This window comes from Carettochelys insculpta, chromosome 13, assembly GCF_033958435.1.
Source record: "Carettochelys insculpta isolate YL-2023 chromosome 13, ASM3395843v1, whole genome shotgun sequence".
Lineage (NCBI taxonomy): Eukaryota > Metazoa > Chordata > Testudines > Carettochelyidae > Carettochelys > Carettochelys insculpta.
The window spans coordinates 3,780,656-3,798,944 of record NC_134149.1 but is presented as its reverse complement, the minus strand read 5'-3'; the positions used below and the strand labels follow the sequence as shown (position 1 = coordinate 3,798,944).

Below are 18,289 nucleotides of genomic sequence, written 5' to 3'. Positions count from 1 at the left end.
ACGTTTTTTTTTTTTTTAAATCCTTCTAAATTAACTTATATTTCAAACAAAAAGTATTTGGACCTGAAAAATGAAACTGTTTAATTTTACTCTTTTATTTTTCCCCTAGGCGTTTTCCACCATGAGAAATTTTTGGAAATCGAGCCTTTCCTGTAAGCAGACTGGCATTTGTGATGGATGTTTTCGATAGAGATTTTTTTCCTACGCCCTGTCTCTCCAATGGGCCCCTCAGCCCTGTGCTTCTGGAGCTAGGTTCACATGTGCAAACTTCAGGCCGATGCCTGTACAGGCTGACCCCGAGCATAGCTAGTACAGTTCTTGGCTTTTCTGCGAGTGCACTCACAATCTGGTCTCAGAGGGCTAGCTGTGTTAGTCTCTAGCTTTACAAATAACAAACAGCTCAATGGCACTTTGGAAGCCAACAAAGGGTGGTTAAGTGCTGCAATAAATTGCCTAGCATGGTCGTAGACTCTCCCTCATTGGAGATATTTAAGAACAAGTTGGCTAAATCTCTAACAGGTATGATCTAGGTCAGTGTTTCTTAAACTGGGTTCCACGGAACACTGGTGTTTTGTGAGCAACTCTCAGGTGTGCCATGAGCCTTTGGAAAAATACACTGATAGTATATATTTTCCATTATTAAAACAAGGTAAAATGTTACTTCTTCATTGTTTAGGTACCTGATTAAAGTTCTTCCTTTTGGTTTTGCTGTATACGTTGCTTTCTTTTTTTCTTTTTTCTTTTTCTTTAAGAACATTTTCATAGGGGTTCCACATAAAAATATTATAGTTTGGTGTTCCGTGGCCTGAAAAAGATTGAGAAACATTGATCTAGATGGTACTTGGCTCTGCCATGAGGGCAGGGGACTGGACTTGATGACCTGAGGTCCCTTCCAGTGCTAGTGTGCTGTATGGATATTTGCCCAGGGGCTACTTATTGGTTTAAATGTAATCTTTTCATCACATGTATCCGGGGCAAGGCGGGTTATGATGTATAATTGTTAACCAAGTGCAGTGCTTGTTACTGCTGTAACCCACCTCTGCGCCCCAGATGACTTACGTGTTCTGTTCCTCACCCTATGCAGTTTGGCTCTTTGTTGGTTGTAAACATTAGCTCAATAAACTCGTTATTCCGTGATTCTAAGTTTATTGGGGCATGAGCTTTCATGGGTGTTTATCCATGAAAGCTCATGAGCTAGTGAGTTTGTTAGTCTCTAAGGTGCCACAAGACTGCTTGTTCTTTGTCTATCACAATCAATTATTTATACAGTCAGAACACGGACAGTCACATAACCCCGCATGTGGAGGAGTTATTGGTATACAACATAAAGGCAGCTAAAGCAAACTTCCCCCTAGAGGGAGCAGAGGGTCTTTCCCTCAGGTGGGGGAGCTGCCTGCTACAAGAGTTTTCCACGCATTCTGTTTCTGCCGCTGTTTGGCACCTGTCAGTCTGAGGAGGAAGAGCAGAGTCTCGGTAAGCTCATTGCAGGGTGGAGAACTGGCTACAAAGCTGCCATGCACCATTTAAAACTTGCCCTGTGGTGTCCACCTGCCCCTGCCTGATAGTGCAGTAACTGAGAACCTCCACCGATGCAAGTAGACCTCTGACACCAGACTAGCCCCACTGATATCATGTGAGTAGGGGTTTACAGACCTGGGTGCTGCAGGAGTCTGTGTCTGTACCACAGGCTCCATGTGCAGGACTTCGGGCTCCCAGGGGAGGGTTAGACTGAGGATGCTGTTAAGTGGCAGCCTGTCAGAGTTGTGCTGTAGGCGTGGTGTAAAGTTAAAACCGTAAAAGGACCCTGGCATCTATTTAGAAGCACATGATGGTCTTTGGTGTGCCTAATAAATGACTTGCTTCCTTGCTGCACAGCAGTCAGATTTCAACTTAAAGGCAACCTGTGTTTGCTGCTAAGGGGACCTTGTGATTTGTAAGCTCAGCCCAGTAAAGGGATTTGTAGTTGACTGCATCTTGATTTCCTACATCGGATGAAAACAGGGCTCGGTGCCACTGTGAAGTACCGAAATCACTGCAATTAGAAACAGCCTTCCACGGAGTGCTCAGTTCATGTGGCCTGCCACCTGCCGAAGCCCGGGTGTCAAAGACTCAAACCTGCGGGGGGGACGACACGTATTATTAATACAGGAAGCCTAAGTTGCTGGAGTAGTCAGTCCTCCCTGGTGTGTGAGTGACTCTGATGCCTGCAGTTTCTCTGTTTCAGGTGTAAACAATTTCCAGCCGTAAGAGCCAAGGAAGGAAACTCCGGAGGCGTGGGGATGACAAGGGCTAGAACGCATGTCCCTGGGACAGAGGGACAGTCGAGGAGGAGGGTTAATCTTGCTTGCTCTTGTCAAGTGCTGCAGGCTCTCAGTTTCCACTGACTTCAGCAAGACTTAAGGGGGCTCAGGAGCTGCAGGACCATGCTGGGCAGGATCAAGCTCTTATTTGACAGTGGTTCCACTTCTTGCAACCTCTTGTTTTTTTCAATTAGAAATCATAAACCAGTGCCACTAGTGCAGTAACTTATTGATTAATAAGAGCAATGGTTAATGTAGCTGTAAGCTGGAGCTGAGAGAAGGTCAAATACCTTTTTATCAGCAATTAATGTAGGTGTGAAACAGATATCCTGGACAGTTTAGCAGCTGTGGGACTGATCCTGCATTGTTGCAGTCTGTCTCATCTAAACCTGTTCGCCTGCCCTTGCTTTGCTGACCCTGACTGTCTAGCATGTAAGCAGACAGGACTGGCTGCATGAAGCCTCTTTGGTTTCTTTAGGGCTCTGCACCAGGGCAGCAATTCACCCAGACGTCTGCATTGCAGGATTGAGACCCGAACCTGGCATGGAGTGCGTTGCAGGTTTGCGTGCCATGCAGTACACCAACTGTCATGTCTCAGGGTGTTTGTAGATGGAGGAGAGCGTGGGAAGGTTTAGTGGGAATATTTGTAATATTTTTTTCGCCAACTGCAAACACCTGTGGTTAGGTCTCTGTTTTCTTGATCTCCTGCATTTAAGCACTCCAGGCTGTTCCATCTGCACTAGAACGCCAGGCTGGCGGGGTCGCTTTCAGCTTTGATTCAGGACCTTCCTATGATGAAACATTAAAAGAAAATCTGCATTTCTGGGTGTGCCTTTACTTCTCTCCCTGCACTCCGTGTGCAGTTTGCAGTTCACTTTGATGTCAGCTGTCACGTGAGTAATTCGCAGGCGTAGTGTGGAGTCGTGAGTTAATTAGGTTCTAGACTTTCACCGCTAGTGATCTGGGCTTACTCTGATTTCAGACACAAGTAAAATGAGTTTGTGGTCTCAGTCGAGCCATTGTATAATGCAAGAGTATGTTACGGAATGACCATGCTCGGGGGGCTAGGTTTGCACTCTGTGGCAGAAGTTTTACGTGTGTCCTGCTGTGAGTAAAGTGGTGGTGGTGGTGCTGCCTGCATCTAGCCTAGTGTTCTGTCTTCTGACCAGGTGTCCCAGAGGCAATGAACAGAAAGGTAACCATCAAGTGATCCATCCCCAGTCACCCATTACCAGCTTCTCGCAAACAGAAGGTAATACTCATTGATGGACCTATCCTTCATGAATTTATCCAGTTCTTTTTTGGAACCTCTTAAAATTCTGGTCTTCATAACATCCTCTGGCAAGGAGTTCCATGGTTGACTGTGCTCTGCGTGAAGGAATACTTCCTTTTGTTTGTTTTACAATGGTTACCTATTAATTTTATTTCAGCTGGAGCTACATGTGCCCTCTCCTTTTGGAGGGGGCATGTTAATGAAGCAGATTGGAAGATACTAATGAGGCACTGGTGTGAATATGCAGTGGCTCATTAGCATAATAGCAACTGCATGCGATTTGAAAGTGCCGCGTTCAGAACACATGCCGCCAATGGGGACGGCGACCTTTCAAAAGGACCCTCTGACTTCGACAGCCCCTTCTTCCTATAAGCAAATAGGAAGACTATGCAGCGCCTCATTAGCATCTTGTGAACTGGAGTGGGCATGTGTAGACACAGCTCTGGTGACTCCAGCTTCATAGATACAAATTTTTATGAGAATTTGTTTTTAGAAGGTCATGCAGCAAATGCTCATGAAGCAAAAGAGAGGACCCGGGTTGAAATCAAAGTAAAGCAGTTGAAAATGAAAATAAACTCCAGAGCACCAAGAACAAAAATTCTCCTGCAGCGTTCGTGATAAACAGGTGTCATTATGGTGGTGTCTCAGACTTAAATAATGAAGATGGTAAATAACAATGAGGCTGGGCTGGAATGCAGACACTGAATATTGCAAATAGTAAAAGTACATTAAACATTAATATAAGTGGTACCGGCAGTTCTGTACAAGTATAAAATCTTAACTAGGTACTTTCCATGTTGAATGTGAAACTATTCACAGGCGTCGACATTGTTCCCATTCCCAGACCTCTATCTTTTGATTGTGAGCTCTCTCCAGAGCGCACCCTGACCTTATGCGTGTTTTAGAAAGCACCTGGCAAGTAAGCAGGACAGCTTTAAATGGCCATAATGAATTAATGTATCCATAGTTGGGGATCAGTCACTTGTAAGCGAACCTGTCCTTGAAGTGGTGAATCAGGCCCCTGGTTTAACATCAGGAAATAGTGTTATTTTCAGCCTATTTAAAATTGTGGCTTTTCTCTGATTTCTCCAGAGGAAATCTCCGGTGATTGGTTTCAGAAAGCAAGTCTGTTGAATCTGGCGAGCGGAGGGGTGGTACAGGGATTACTGGAGTCTCATGTGTTTGCTGATACAGAGCAGCTTTCCTGCAGAAATACCAGCTGGGAAATAAGGCTCAGCCAGCCCTGATGCAGTGATGATAGAGGGCTGCTGCTGGTTTGTTGGGAAACAGGCCAGCACTAACCTTGGGATTCTTGCTGCTTGAGAGAGCTGGGGTGAGGGTTCTCGTACATGTTTGGGGGCAATATCAGACACCCTCAGCTGAGAGCATTGTCCCAGCAGTGTGGCTTGTTTTCCTCAGTGCAGGATCCATCATTTTCCACAGGGATGGTTTGCTTTGCTGTGCTGTAGTTTATTTAGATGTGCGCAGAAGACCCAGGCACACAGAAAGAGTGCTGGAAGCACAAAGGAGACTTAAAGCATGAGATCTGCTTGATCATGACCCGAATCTCCTAATCACAGCCTTGCAGCAGCGTGTGTGTTGGGGGGCAGGGGGTGGAAATGGGGCTTTATTAGTCAGGGTTAGCTACAGGGCAGGCTGTGCTCATTTGCTTGGGACACGGTCTTTATGTAAGAAAATAAACATTCCCCCCATCTCCCAGTGTTAGATCTGACACGTCCAGGCATCCAGAGAAACTTGATGGCGAATAATGACTTTGTGGTTACCAAGCCCTTGGCATGTGGCATTGCTGTGCATGTGGCATATAATGAAGTGCATTCTGCTAACCCATGCTATTGATAAGGGAAGCATGGCTGCTGGGCCCCCTAATTCATGAAGACACAAGAACATGTGTCTAAATCCCACTGAAGTCAAGGGATTTTGGTCCATGCATAAGTGCTTTCCTAAATTATCCTTAATTTGAATGTATCTTTGTGGCTTTAGAGGCGAGCATTGCATTGAATGGCAGGTGTGAGTCGCTAGCTTTTATTTGGGTAACCAGAGGAATTCTCCTTCTTGATGATTTTGAGTCTGTGCAATTCGACTTTAATGCTTTCTGTTTCCAAATTAAAAACCTGCCTCTTTCTGGGATCCCTGACTACCACCACGTCGGTGGTACGCTCGCCTATTACACTGTGTCTTGATTAATGCCCCCTCTAACGTGCTATCAGAGATGTGCCATAATACGTAATTCTTTGTTCCTGATTAAAATGGCATGAGAAGGACTTTTAGAACCCCTTTTGGATCAGCTCCTCAGCTGATATGAGTAGGAGGGGCACTCTGGACTTGATGGAATTATGTTGAATTGTGCCAGTTGAGGATGTGGCCTTGTGTATTAACCTTTCAAAATACCGAGCACCAGCCGACCTAAGGGATTGATTGAACCCATGGAAGTGCCGTGAAGACTCCCATTAGGTTCAGTGGGCATTGCATCCAGCCTCTACCTGCCTACACTTTTTTTAAGGTTATGCATAATTTTAAAAAAGCTGATCTAAGCAATGTGACTGTACAACATACTGAAAAAGTTCATCACATGGTGCCCCTGTACACAGTTACTCAATAATGCAATTTTTAGATCACCCCCACTCCCAGGTATCTGAATAACTCATTACTGAGAATGAGAAACAGGTTGGAGAAATGTGTGACTTCTTATTGTATATTATTTACAGTGGATTGATTTAAATCAAGGCAATTTAAAAAATGGATTTAAATCAAGTTTAAAAAAGAAAAAAGCTAAGGCTGACGGTGTTCAGAGTGTACTTCTTTATGGAGTAAGCCCCACTGAATTCATTGGCCCTCCTGGTTTTCGAGGAGACTGGTCTAGAATGGGTTTGCCTTGGAAAAGCTGAGTTACACTGAAGTAAAATAGGAAATAGACTTATGGTGTCCCCATTATGGTCTGTGGCTGTGATGTTCCAAAATCAGGGGCATGTATTATGTGAGATAAAATAAGAAAATGACACTCAATAGCACCGACAACTCTTGATTTCTCTTACTGCAGCTCTGTGTACTGCATACTTTGATTCTAACCCTAGTTAATTAATTAAACAAACCATAAGGATTATCTCAGCTAAATTTTTTTTACCCCTAGCAATATCCAGCACAGCAAACAGCTTGGGAATTTACTTGTCAGATCACACTTATACTAAAAGACATAGAGAGAGCCTTTAAGTGATGCATTGCAAAGTGAATTATTTCAGTTGCTAATCACTCAGACATATCCACACCATTTTTTCCCAATAAACAGTTTTCCTTATGACGTTTCGTTCTTGCAGATAGTCCCCACATCTTCTTCTGGCTCTGCTTACACTTGACGCCTTTTCCTTTTATACTCGGGGGAACAAATTTGTTTCAAATATTCCCAACTATGGTCTCTCTTACACCCAGGAGCCATGACGGTTGTTCTGTGGCAAAGTATGGGGGAATACAGGAAGTTGCGTGTGTGTTGAATAACATGTTCCCTTTTTCTTTCCAGTCCACTCTGCTGTTCCTTGCTGTGCGGCCTCTGTCCTTTCCTATGTATCGTCTCTCTGTCTTTAACAAAATGTCTTACCTAACTCCTCCACTGTGCTTGGCCAAGGTCCACTACCCCATAAGCACGGAACAAAACCAGTCTGGTCCAGCTTGTGTCTTTCACTTTTTAGTCTGCAGAGAAACAGAAATTGAAAGCAAGAGCTAGAAGTTAGGCTGGACAGACTAGTCATTAAATCATTTTTATGAGACTAAGTGTATGTGTAGCGTGCTTTTGATGAGATTTAATTGTAACTCTGCTTTTTAAATGAGAAATGTAGTATTTTATTTTGAAAAAATCCATTTTTTAAAATTGTTTTTCTACACCCTGATATTATTATTGTGTATAAATTTTGCAGCTCTCCTGTCTTCTCAGAACCAGAGCAAGTGACATCTCACTGGTTAGCTTGAGAACCCAGGAGCCCTAGTGATGGGCCAGCCTCCATGGTTTCAGGTGCTGTACAAACACAGAACGAAGGATGGTCCTGGCCCCAAGGACTTTCCGGTGTAAGGATAAGGCAAGATGGAGCCAGCCAGAGGAGTACAAGGAGACAATGACCACTATTGGTCAGTGTGCTGACCAGTGGTTTAGCATACCACGGCCCAACTGTTGTTAAAGTGTTACAGCAAAAGAGAGTTTAAAGGAGGGATTCTCAGGACATTGCGGTTGCTCTGTGGATGTTTGCTGGAACTCTTCCCAAGCATTCAGGGCAGTGTGGGTGAAGGTGCTTCTTTCAAAATGGAACAAGAATGTGAGGCAGGTGGGTGCTGGCATCATGATACAGAATGAGATTTGATAGGTGAGCAGAGGTAGCCTGTGAAGAGCCTTGCCCATGAAAATAAGCAGTGTGTGTGTGATGTGATAGAGAAGAGTGTGCCAGGGGAGGGATGCACAGAGGTAAGACTTAACAGTAGCAGGGAGAGTAATTGTCACAGCGGCATTTTGAATGAACGCCATGTTGGTTAAGGCTAGAGGAAAGGATATTGTTGGAATCCAGGTGTGAGGTGATGGAGCCTCATGACCGGTAGCTAATCACATTGTCCTTGTGTTTAGGTCAGGTACTGTACTCACATCCTGGTTCCTCACTGGAGAATGAATAAGGTTTTGGTGCACTTAGATGGAACAATGCAAGGCCTGAATCAGAGGGGTAGTGGCGTTTGCAGCTGCAAAAACTACTACAAGTCCTGTGGCACCTTACAGATTCACATGTGTATTGGAGCATAGCTTTCGTGTGGAAAGACCCGCCTCATCAGATGCAAGGCATGTTTTCAGCTTAGTGCCAGAGCTGATTATTCCCTGGGGTTTGGTGTCCTGTTAGCTGCACGTTGTGGCAGGAATTTACCTCACAGGAACGTAAGCAAAAATTCTTGTTTGCTTTTTCTGTCCCAAATGCGACACAGAAAAATAACAAGAGGTCCTGTGGCGCATCATCTTGTTGTTTCTGAAGATACAGACTAACTCGGCTACCCCTCCAAAAGAGAGAAAAATGTGTGTCTAATAGAACCTCCGCCCCCGCTTTTTTTTTATGAGAGAGCCTTTAGTCAACAAACCATGGGTGTTTGTACAATATGATCAAAAGAGAGCCTGGGAAGTCTGGCCGCTGAAGAGAGAGTGAGCTTGGACAGGCCTGTCTTGGAGTCCCAGTGTGCAGTCTGTGCCCATGAGTGCAGGATGATTAAACTCGTAGTAAAAGAACAGCAACAGGTCTAGAACAAGAAGAGGACTATGAAATCCAGCCGGAAGAGTAAGTGAGATTTTTCTGTGACAGCACCTGAAACGTGGCAGCTGAAAAGGGGTTGACATCAGTTGCCCAGGCAAGATTAGAGGGGGGAGAGGGTGGAACCGCCTGCTAAGATAAAGAGGATGTAAAGAGAACTCCCTGGAGGGAGGAAGTGGGGCATGGCCCTGCTTTCACAGTTTGGCATGGACTGAAAAATTTTGCCTTCACTTGTGAATTTGGACCTCCCCCCTCCACTGGACCTCCCAAGCTGCTGTAGCCTCCCCTGGATTTTCTTTTATTTTCCTGCGCCCGTCTCGGTGCAACTGTCCTGCTTGAAAGGCGATTCCCCTCACCCTCCTGAAGTGCCTGGCTTTTTAGACAACAGTCTTTCACTTCCGTCTTGGCCTTTAACCCATAAATGTTCCCAAATAAAGCTCCAGCTTTCTGTAAATCCCTGCTAGCCACAAAGACAAACACCATCAGTTCTGTTCAAGGCCTTTCACTGTAGGCAAACTCTGAGCTCTGTACTGCTAAGGATTAAATGCCTCAGGCCACTTCAGAAAATGTTTATTTGCTCTGCTGCCTACCTTGTGCCATGTTGGCTGCTGCTGATCAGTGCTAAAGAATGTGTTTCATTAGGACCAGAAGAATGAAAAAGTAAATAATGGCTCATTGGGCAGAGCATTACCTATTTCTTGTAGTTAAAGCTTCAGGCCAGAAAGCAAAGATATGAAGACAACATTACTGCTATGCCCTTGTTCCTGCCCAGAGCCTTTCATCAGCTCTCAAAGGGCTTTACTAAGGAGACCCACCTGATCCCCATCCTTCAAAGCGGGGTAGAGAGAAAAGAAGTTTGTGCAGGTTATCAGACTTGTTCAAGAAGCTCTGTGCTGCCCTGGCACTCGATTGTGTGGATTGGAATCGTCCTGGCCCACCTTTGTGAAGTGCTTTCTAATGTGTGAATGGTAATGCTGCAGAAATGCTGATTTATTTTATTTCTACACATTTCAGGCTGAAAAAAAAAAGATTTTTTTTCCATTAAACCCTTTTTGTTCAACAATTATTTTTTAACTCAGTGAACTTTTTTGCAAAAAAAAGTCCATCCATTTTCTTCAAAATTTTGGCAGGATTTGTCAAACTGAAAAAAACAGAAAAATGACACATGGTGGGGTGGGGGAATCAATAAACTATGTGAGGATGGGGGAAGGGAATTGTTGCCCAGTTGGCTCTACTGGGTAAACATCAGCCCTGGTGTATGTGGAGAGAAATCACCCATGACTTGAGTGGTCCAAATTAATCTCTGGTGTTTCTCTGGTACAGTGACTGTAGTTAAACCAGGACTGGATGTGGCCCATTGCATCTATTGATTATGAAAATCTAATTGTAAATCCTTCTAGAGACTGCTTCTATTTATGTAGATATATAATCTGCACAGCCCTGTGTCATCAAGAATACACCACTAAGTCTGAAGTAAAGAATTTGTCTGATTAAAAGCATTGAGGGTATGAAATCTGTTTGATTGAGAGAGCTCTTGCTACAGCGTTCTTTCCATTCTCTCTTGGTCTGTAACCCTGATGTTCGCACAAGCAGTTCACACCAAGCCATTCCTAGTTTTTATACTTGTGGAACAACAATAGCACAAATGGTAGTTTGTCAGCAGCCAGAGCTGATCTTTTCTCCCACCCTGGGCTAAGAGCTCCCTGCCCTGCCCCATTAGTGTTCTTTGTTTCTGTGTCTTTCCATATGCCCTCTTGTGGAGGGAAGCAGTTGGGAAGCCAGCTGAAAACAAGCATTGTTTGCTCCCCATCCTTTAAATGGAATTTCCCCATGGCAGGAAGTCTTCATCTCATTTGCCCAGCAACCACTCCAAACTGAAGATGGGTTACAGCACCACGTGGCCTGGTCATTGGGTCACCTCTCTTTGTAGACCCAACCTCAGTAAAGGCTTACAGGAGAAACAAAACCATTTACCGCTGGTTGCCTCAAGCACTTGGCCATTGAGTTCCTTAAGTACCCCAATGGCTTTCACGTGGAGACACAGATTAATAAGCAGGTTTACACTTCGTGTTTCTAACTTCACGTACAAGAAAGAGAAATGCCCACAAACTGTATATACACGTTCGGGGGATCACAAGCTCTTGAGTGATAGATCGCTGTCTTGTTTTGCATTGAGCCTATTCAAGTTATGCATCTTCATGCTAAAACACATATTTCCACTAAAATATGGAGGCACAGTGTCACAGCTATATCAGCAGCATCTCTTCAGCAGGGTTCCTAACCTCTCCCTATAAGGATCCATTATGGCATGGGAGTAATATTTTTTTTTTATTTTTTTACTTGTCGTGGCTGGTATTACAGTAGTGTGTATGGGTTTGCAGTAGAGAGGGTGGCCCTGTTTTGCTGAGGGGTTGCCCAGTGGGAGAGTCCTTTCTCCTAAGCATTTACGACCCAAGTAGACTCAAGGTGTGTCTGCACTTGACCTGGAGTTGTAATTTCCATCTTAGACAGGCATATTCACACTAGCTCTGGTCAGGGTAGTGTGCTGAAAATACAGGTTGAACCTCTGTCATCTGGCAACAGCCGTGATACGGCAGACTACAGTAAGCCAGACAATCCTTATCATGGGTGTGGCCGTGTTTCCCACAGTCCTGTGAAGTTTGTTTACAGCCACCAGTCCTGGCTCTGTGTTCTGCGCTGTTATTTAGCTGTAGTTTACCCCTAAATGTCTTCCAAGAGCCTACTATGCAGTGGATGTATTGGTAATGAGCTATAAAGTACTGACCTCGTGTTCCAGTAAATTGTCTTGATCAGCACTGTTCAGGTCCCAAGGGTGCCTGACTGGAGAGGTTCAACCTTTAGCTTTGTAGCCCACAGCAGTGCAAGCAGCAAGTGTGTGCTGTAGATTTCAGTCAGTCATACTCTGCTTAGCTAACACCTCCTGTTACCCACACAGCTCCAGCTACACTTCTGGTAGTAGTGCACTATCATGGGCACGTCTCCAGGAGCTGGATACACCATCTACTTCCAGGACAGGTATGTGCAATGCCTGGGAAGAAGAAAACAGTGGATTTGGCCCCATGTTACAGGTCAGGAGCAGAGGAACTCATTGACTCTGTGGTTTACCCCGCAGTCACACAGGGAGTTGGAGCAAAGTATCAAGGCCAGGGCCGCAAAGTGCCAGTCTTGTGCCTTAATTCTGAGACCAGCCTTTATCTTTGGTGGAGAATTTGTTCAAAGCAGAGCTGGAGGCTGCCCACCACTGTGTGCTTTTCTGAATGCAGCACCGATCACTCATCGGGCAGTGAATATAAATGAATCCACAAGAAGAAAATAGATTAAAATGTGTCTCCATTGCCCATTTTTCCAGTGGAGCTATTTCACACACTTCCCTTCCCAGCTCTCCAGGCACTGCCAGTATTTTCAGAGCATGCTTACATCTGCAAAGGGCCAGGATTTTGTTCCACTCTAGGCAGTGTGGCCTGGCTAGCTCAGTTGGTAGAGCATGAGACTTTTAATCTCAGGGTCATGGGTTCAAGCCCCATGCTGGGCAGTTTCCCTCTTTGGGGTGCCCAGGCAGGGTTAGCACCTCTGGTGTGGGGACTTGTCATGTCTCTTTGGGGCAGTTCGTGCACCTTTGGTTCCCACCTGGCACCCAGCTCTCACCTGTGGCTCCAAGAAGCTGTAGCATGCAGCGGCCACACCCTGATAAACTGCTTCGACAGGTGGGCTAAACCAGGTGAGGGTAGCTGACAGGTCTGAAGCCTGCAGTGAGATAGGGAATTGCCTATCCCAGCATGCGAAGTCAGCCCCGACTGACTGGGCGGATGAGATCAACAGCATGATCCAATGACCAGGAAGGCAGTTCTGCAATGCGCTGTGGAGAGCAAAGGGCATGACAAGGCACCAAAGACATCGTGACCATCCACTGCAGCCTAGGAAGTCCCAGCCCTGATGACTTTTCGTACCATGGGAGCCAGGCTGCTGAGGTCAAGAGAGTGAATCTGCCCCTGTGCAACGGCTTTTCCACTTTAAACATTCTCCTGCACAGGTTCTTTGCACTTTCTCATCACTTCTGTCTACCTCAAAGTCCTACAGTGATGGCAGAGGGGTGAAGCGACAGGTGGAGGTGACCACTGGGAGTCGTAGCCCCAAGTCTGCACATAGGCAGTCTGTGGAATTTGGTCGCTCGACTCTGACCCCAGGACGACAGAGGAGTTTGGCAGCATCCCAGGTGACCGAGCAGGCCTTTTTAGGAACAGCACTGCTCACCTTCAAAATGAGGGACGGGACTAGAAAAGGTGTCCCAAAAATTGCTAGTCCCAACCAAAATGGCCAGCATGCCGCAGCTGGCAGTTTTACCTTCACAGTGGTCGAAAAACAGTGAAAAGAGTGATGATATTTGCAGCATGGAACGTTCGCACCCTCTTGGACAGGGAGAATGCTGTGAGGCCTGAGAGAAGAACGGCCCTCATAGCAAGAGAACTGGCACGTTATAACATTGCACCAACAGAGCCAGGACAATTCCCTTGCCCCCACTGTGAACACCCATGCCGTTCAAAGCTTGGACTCCTCAGCCACATGCGAGTCCACAACCGATGAGCCTGTGCAAGTGCAAGATGTCATCGTTGGACACGACGGACTACCTACATGAGGCAATGGAGGAATATGATCTCAGGTGCCAAATGGGCCACAGGGAGTGGGGGAGATTCAGCACTTTACAGGATTGTGCCCTTAGCATGATGCAGTCTCTGTATTAGAGAATTCTTGGTGTTCAGAAGGTGCGTGGATGCCCTGTCTGATTTCAGTGTCGGGTTGTTCCTTTTGGCAGAGAGTGCTGTATTTGGCTTTCCAACGTGATGGCTATTGGAAGACAAGGATGGGGGCAGAGGCCTAGGAGCAGTGATTTGTTGAACAGTGCAGGCAGGATTTGGTGAGTTTGAACTTTGGCTTCTGTTCCCAGATCTGCTGTTGACTCACGTGCATGATCCCAACCAAGGCACTTCATCTCTCCTTTGTCAGCTTCCTCGTTTGTGAAGTGACCGCCGGAACTTGGGTTGACCAGGCTGCAGTTACAGGAAGCTTTTGGGCTCCTTAATGTTTGTGAAATGTGGTGAGAGTCTGGGTGGGGGTTGGGGGGAGGAGCCAGACGCTATGCAAGCATAAAATATTAATTTTCTGGCCTTTGTCAGCGCTGGATTACACTGGGAACAGATTACATTGCCCTAGCACAATCACTGACCCTGGCTGTAGGAATGCAGCTATTGTGTCTTAAACCAGGCTACGTCTGCAAGGCCTACACCTCGAAAAGAACAGCTAATTTCAGCCCCCAGCTTCTCTTGGTCTCTCCAGTTTTGTAATGGCACAAACTTGCTTGTGCACTGCAGTCCACACACACACACACAGGCTGTATAATGCAATACCTGCATTTACAGCCGTTACAGTTTGAAGTGTATGGTTACATGCACCATCTGTATACACGGCTACTCCAGTCTACTTTCTCTGCAGAGGTAGGGCCAAGGGATATGTGTATGAGCAGGGAGAGGACATGTGAAAGTCTGGCTTTCAGGTCAGTGCCGTTAGCAGTGCTTGTACCAAATGTTTCCTCTGCAAATTGGTTGGTTGTTTTTATTATTGTCCTTGTTATCTCCATATTTAACGCACTGAGAAAAATGTTCAGTGGACTTTTTTGGCCATACATCAAGGTATGCTGTGACACTTTTGCCATCCCAGGGAAGATAGAATAACCTGGCTCTAGACAACAAGATGCATGGGCGTAGTGGAGAGGATAAGAGGGACGAAAAAATGCAAGGAAAAATGTGTACAAGTGAAAACTTGTGCAACTGCTCTTTCTACTGCAGATAAAGCAAGGTCTCAGTGACCTTGGCAGCTGGACAGGCCTGTCTTTGCATAAGAATTAATTGTGCTTAATATACTGGAGGAATTGTTCTGAAACAAGTATGCTTCTCTTTGGGATCAGGGATGGTATCTTCTTGTTCCAGCTCTCGTTACAGTATAACACATCCGTATGTGTTGTGAATGGCACCGGGGCAAGTCCCTCATCTTGGGATGTTTTGGTGTCTCTGTGCCCCGCCGCTTTTCCCACTGTAGTGGTGTGGTGGTCTGTACTGCTCTCCACATGGTGCTTGAGCTGACCTTTCCTGGTGAGTTGGTGGAGTGGCTGTGGTAGTTGTGTACCACAGGAAAACGACCCGTGTCCTGTACAATCGGACCTCTGCACGTTAGTTTTCATCTGATAGCAGGAGAGCTGTCCTCTAGGTAGCTAGAGGTACCCAGAAGGGGAGTTGACAGGAAAACAGGGTCCGGTCCTCCACAGAAATGCACTGACATCACTACTGGGTGGCTGATATTGCCTGAGTTGTGGTCCTGGGCTCCGATTTTGCAGCTCTTATGCAGATGAGTCATTGAGGTCAGTGGGACTGGCTGCGTGAGTCAGATTTGCTGGCTTTGGCGCCTGTTGCCAACTAGAATCCCTAGCAGTGGCCTGCCAAGCTAAGGCTGTGCCAGGGTGAGTTAACATGGAGGGCTGGATCCTGTGGGGCTGAGAGTTGGCAGGAATGAGTCACCAGAAGCGTCCTGCAGGAATTCAGGACCATCACACTGCTCTCCACCTTCCGCTCCCTGAGCCAAGGGTCTTTCTTTGGACTCCCTCCTCAAGCGAACGCGTGGTTACAAGAATGAAACCAGACCAGGCAGACACTCTCCCATCCCATGGCTTTGCCACAGGCACAAGGCGGGAGAACAGCCACGGCCCAGATGTGCACTGGTGCCAGGAGCTCTGATCCAAGGGCGATGAGTGTGGTGTAAGAACCTCTCTGGAACAGAGCAGTGTTGTGGGGGGCTTGGGGGCTTTCAGCCCAGCAAGGGGAAGTGAGCTGAGAGGAGCCGAGCGCCTCAGTTTTCAAGAACATTGGCCCAGCCTGTGTCAGGAGGCATCAAGCAGGGAAGAGATTGTTTTCTTAGAACCCGGCATGGCTGTCAGTGGCTGGCTGGCTGTCATGGCTGCCCCGCTTCAGGATTCCTCCAAGTGCAGCTCTGAAACGTGCACGGCAGAGCCCCGAGCCTCACCAGGCCTCTCCAAAATGGCTGCCACCTCCAGCTTCCAGTGCAAGTCTGCAGAGCCTCGCTCGGGGTGGGATACGGCCCACGGCGCTCACTGGATTGCTTGTAAGCACCTGTGCCCTGCCTGTCCCTAATCACCCTTGTGCCCTTTCAGCTCACCAGCGTTAGGCCTGGTCTACAGCTAGAGCCTATGTCGACTGAGCTGTGTTGCCTGGGGGTGTGGAACATTCAGACGCTGGCCCCCAAGAGATGTTGTTAACCAGCATTAGCCCCCCAGGTGTGCACCTCCTAGGCTGATGGGCAGACTCTTCTGTTGTCCTGGTTACTGCTTTTCAAAGGGTTGGACTGACTACAACCACAGACAACTGCCTGCTGTTGGTGCAGCAAGTGTCTACGTTAGAGTGGCATAATGGCTGTGCCACAGCTGTGCGACTGTGGTCTGTAGGTATGCCTGTAGTCTGAGCAAGAGCAGAGAGGTTCACTTCCATTGACTAGCGCTATCCGCGTCTCTTCATGCTGTGCAGGAGCCTGTGCTTACAGGTGCTGAGCAGACCCGGGCAGCCAGTGCTCAGCCTCCTGCAGGTTCAGTCCTTTAGCTTCCTTTGGTTTCTTTAGGGCGGGGGTCGTCTGCAACCAAAATCGCGAGAAGAGGCATTTTTTCAAATTCAGTTACAAAGTCAGTACTTCAGGAGCCGCAATGCATGTGAGTACGAGGCAGTCCTTAATAAGTAACATCAGACCGTGCTTTTTGTGACCCCTCTTTTAAGAGTAGCGCAAGCGCCGTGATTTGTGCTGGTTGGAAAGTGTGTTACTTTCTCCCCCACATCCCTAGGCTTAACCCCTTTGCACCCCCAACTCCCCACCCCAGCCCCAGGATTAACCTCTCAGCCCCAAACTCAGCATTAACCTGCCTCAGCTGATGAGTTCCTCCAGCTGCGTGCATGCTGCTCCTTCCCCACTGCTCAGCAGGGCTGCGCAGCTCCGCCAGAGGCAGCCTCGGCCACCCCTCCCTCCAGCTCTTCTGCTCACTTCCCCCACCTGCAGTGCGGGTGGCTCCCTGCCCTGTCCTGTCCCCACTGAATTAGTGGAACAAAACTGAATTGGTTTAACGGCCGGATCCCTCCTGTCGCCCTGCGGGCTGTTAAACCACTTCAGTTTGGTTCCATGATTTCAGCGGGGTCAGGACAGGGAGCCTCAGAGGAGTCGGCCGTGGCAGCGCCTGGAGCTGCAACTGAATCCTTAAAGAGCCCCAGGTTACCAACCCCTGCTTTAGGGGGGCAAGTTGCTTGTGAGCTTTGCCTGAGTCAAGGCTACAGGACGTGGCTAGCTGTCAGCAGAGTACCAGAGCCGGGATGTGTCACCACCCTGGATAGAAGACGTCAACGGCTGCAAAATACCACATGTTAAGATGGGCAGTGGAGAAGCAGGCTGTGGGTCAGCTCTGGACCTGGGTCTTATTTTGTGTTTGCCCCCTAGCATAGACCTTCTCTAAGGGGAGACTGACAGGCACCTTATCTGCAAAACTGAAAGAGAGCTTGTGGAGGAGGGATAGCTCAGTGGTTTGAGCATTAGTCTGCTAAACCCAGGGGTGTGACTTCAGTCCTCAAGGAGGCCATTTATGGATTGGGGCAAATCGGTGTCAGGGATGGTGCTGGGTCCTGCCAAGAGGGCAGGGGACTGGACTAGATGACCTCCCAAGGTCCCTTCCAGTTCTAGGAGATGTGTGTATATCTCCAATAATCTTAATGTTTTGCTGTTGAACAGCTGCAGATAGTGGGAGTAAACCCACTTATAGAATCACACAATGGGCCTGCCTGTCCTTTTGGGCGCCCATCCCTGCAGATACATCTACGTAAATGATATCAAAGGTGATCTGAATGTTGCAGCGCCCCTTGTTTGTGATGATGTCCTTGGGGCAGGGAGGGAGATGTGCATTAAAATTCCTCCCTGTCCCTTTCAGCTTTTCAGAAGCATAGGTTGGATCCCTACAAACTACACACAACGGAGGTTGAAATATGCATTTCAAACCACGTCCCTGGGTCAGTGGTCTCCAATTAGTCGATAAAAGTAAAGAAACATAGTCAATATTGCTCGACATACAGAGTGGCAATTAAAGAGCAAGGTGAACAGTCAGCTCAGAACTCCCTCTGGCTAAACATAAAATAAAATCAGTCACACAAGCCTGTCAGTTCTTTGTATCTCTTTCATCTTCCTGGTTCCTCTTCCTTATCAGCTGCTTCTGCAAAGTCCAGCTGTCTCCGAACCAGGCTAGAAGAAAGCAGAACTACTCTGTTCGTGCGCAACCACAGCTTTCCAGCACGTTAGTTCTGCAAAAGTGCATAGAACTT

General features: G+C 47.1%; 1 protein-coding gene and 1 non-coding gene across 8 annotated transcripts in view; both read left to right on the top strand.

Moving 5' to 3' along the window:
* The window catches only part of MBNL3 (muscleblind like splicing regulator 3), a 131,797-nt gene that overhangs the window by 7,811 nt on the left and 105,697 nt on the right, over positions 1–18,289 (top strand). The window lies entirely within an intron of this gene.
* On the top strand, positions 12,339–12,411 carry TRNAK-UUU (transfer RNA lysine (anticodon UUU)). The gene has a single exon. It is a non-coding gene; the product is annotated as a tRNA-Lys (tRNA).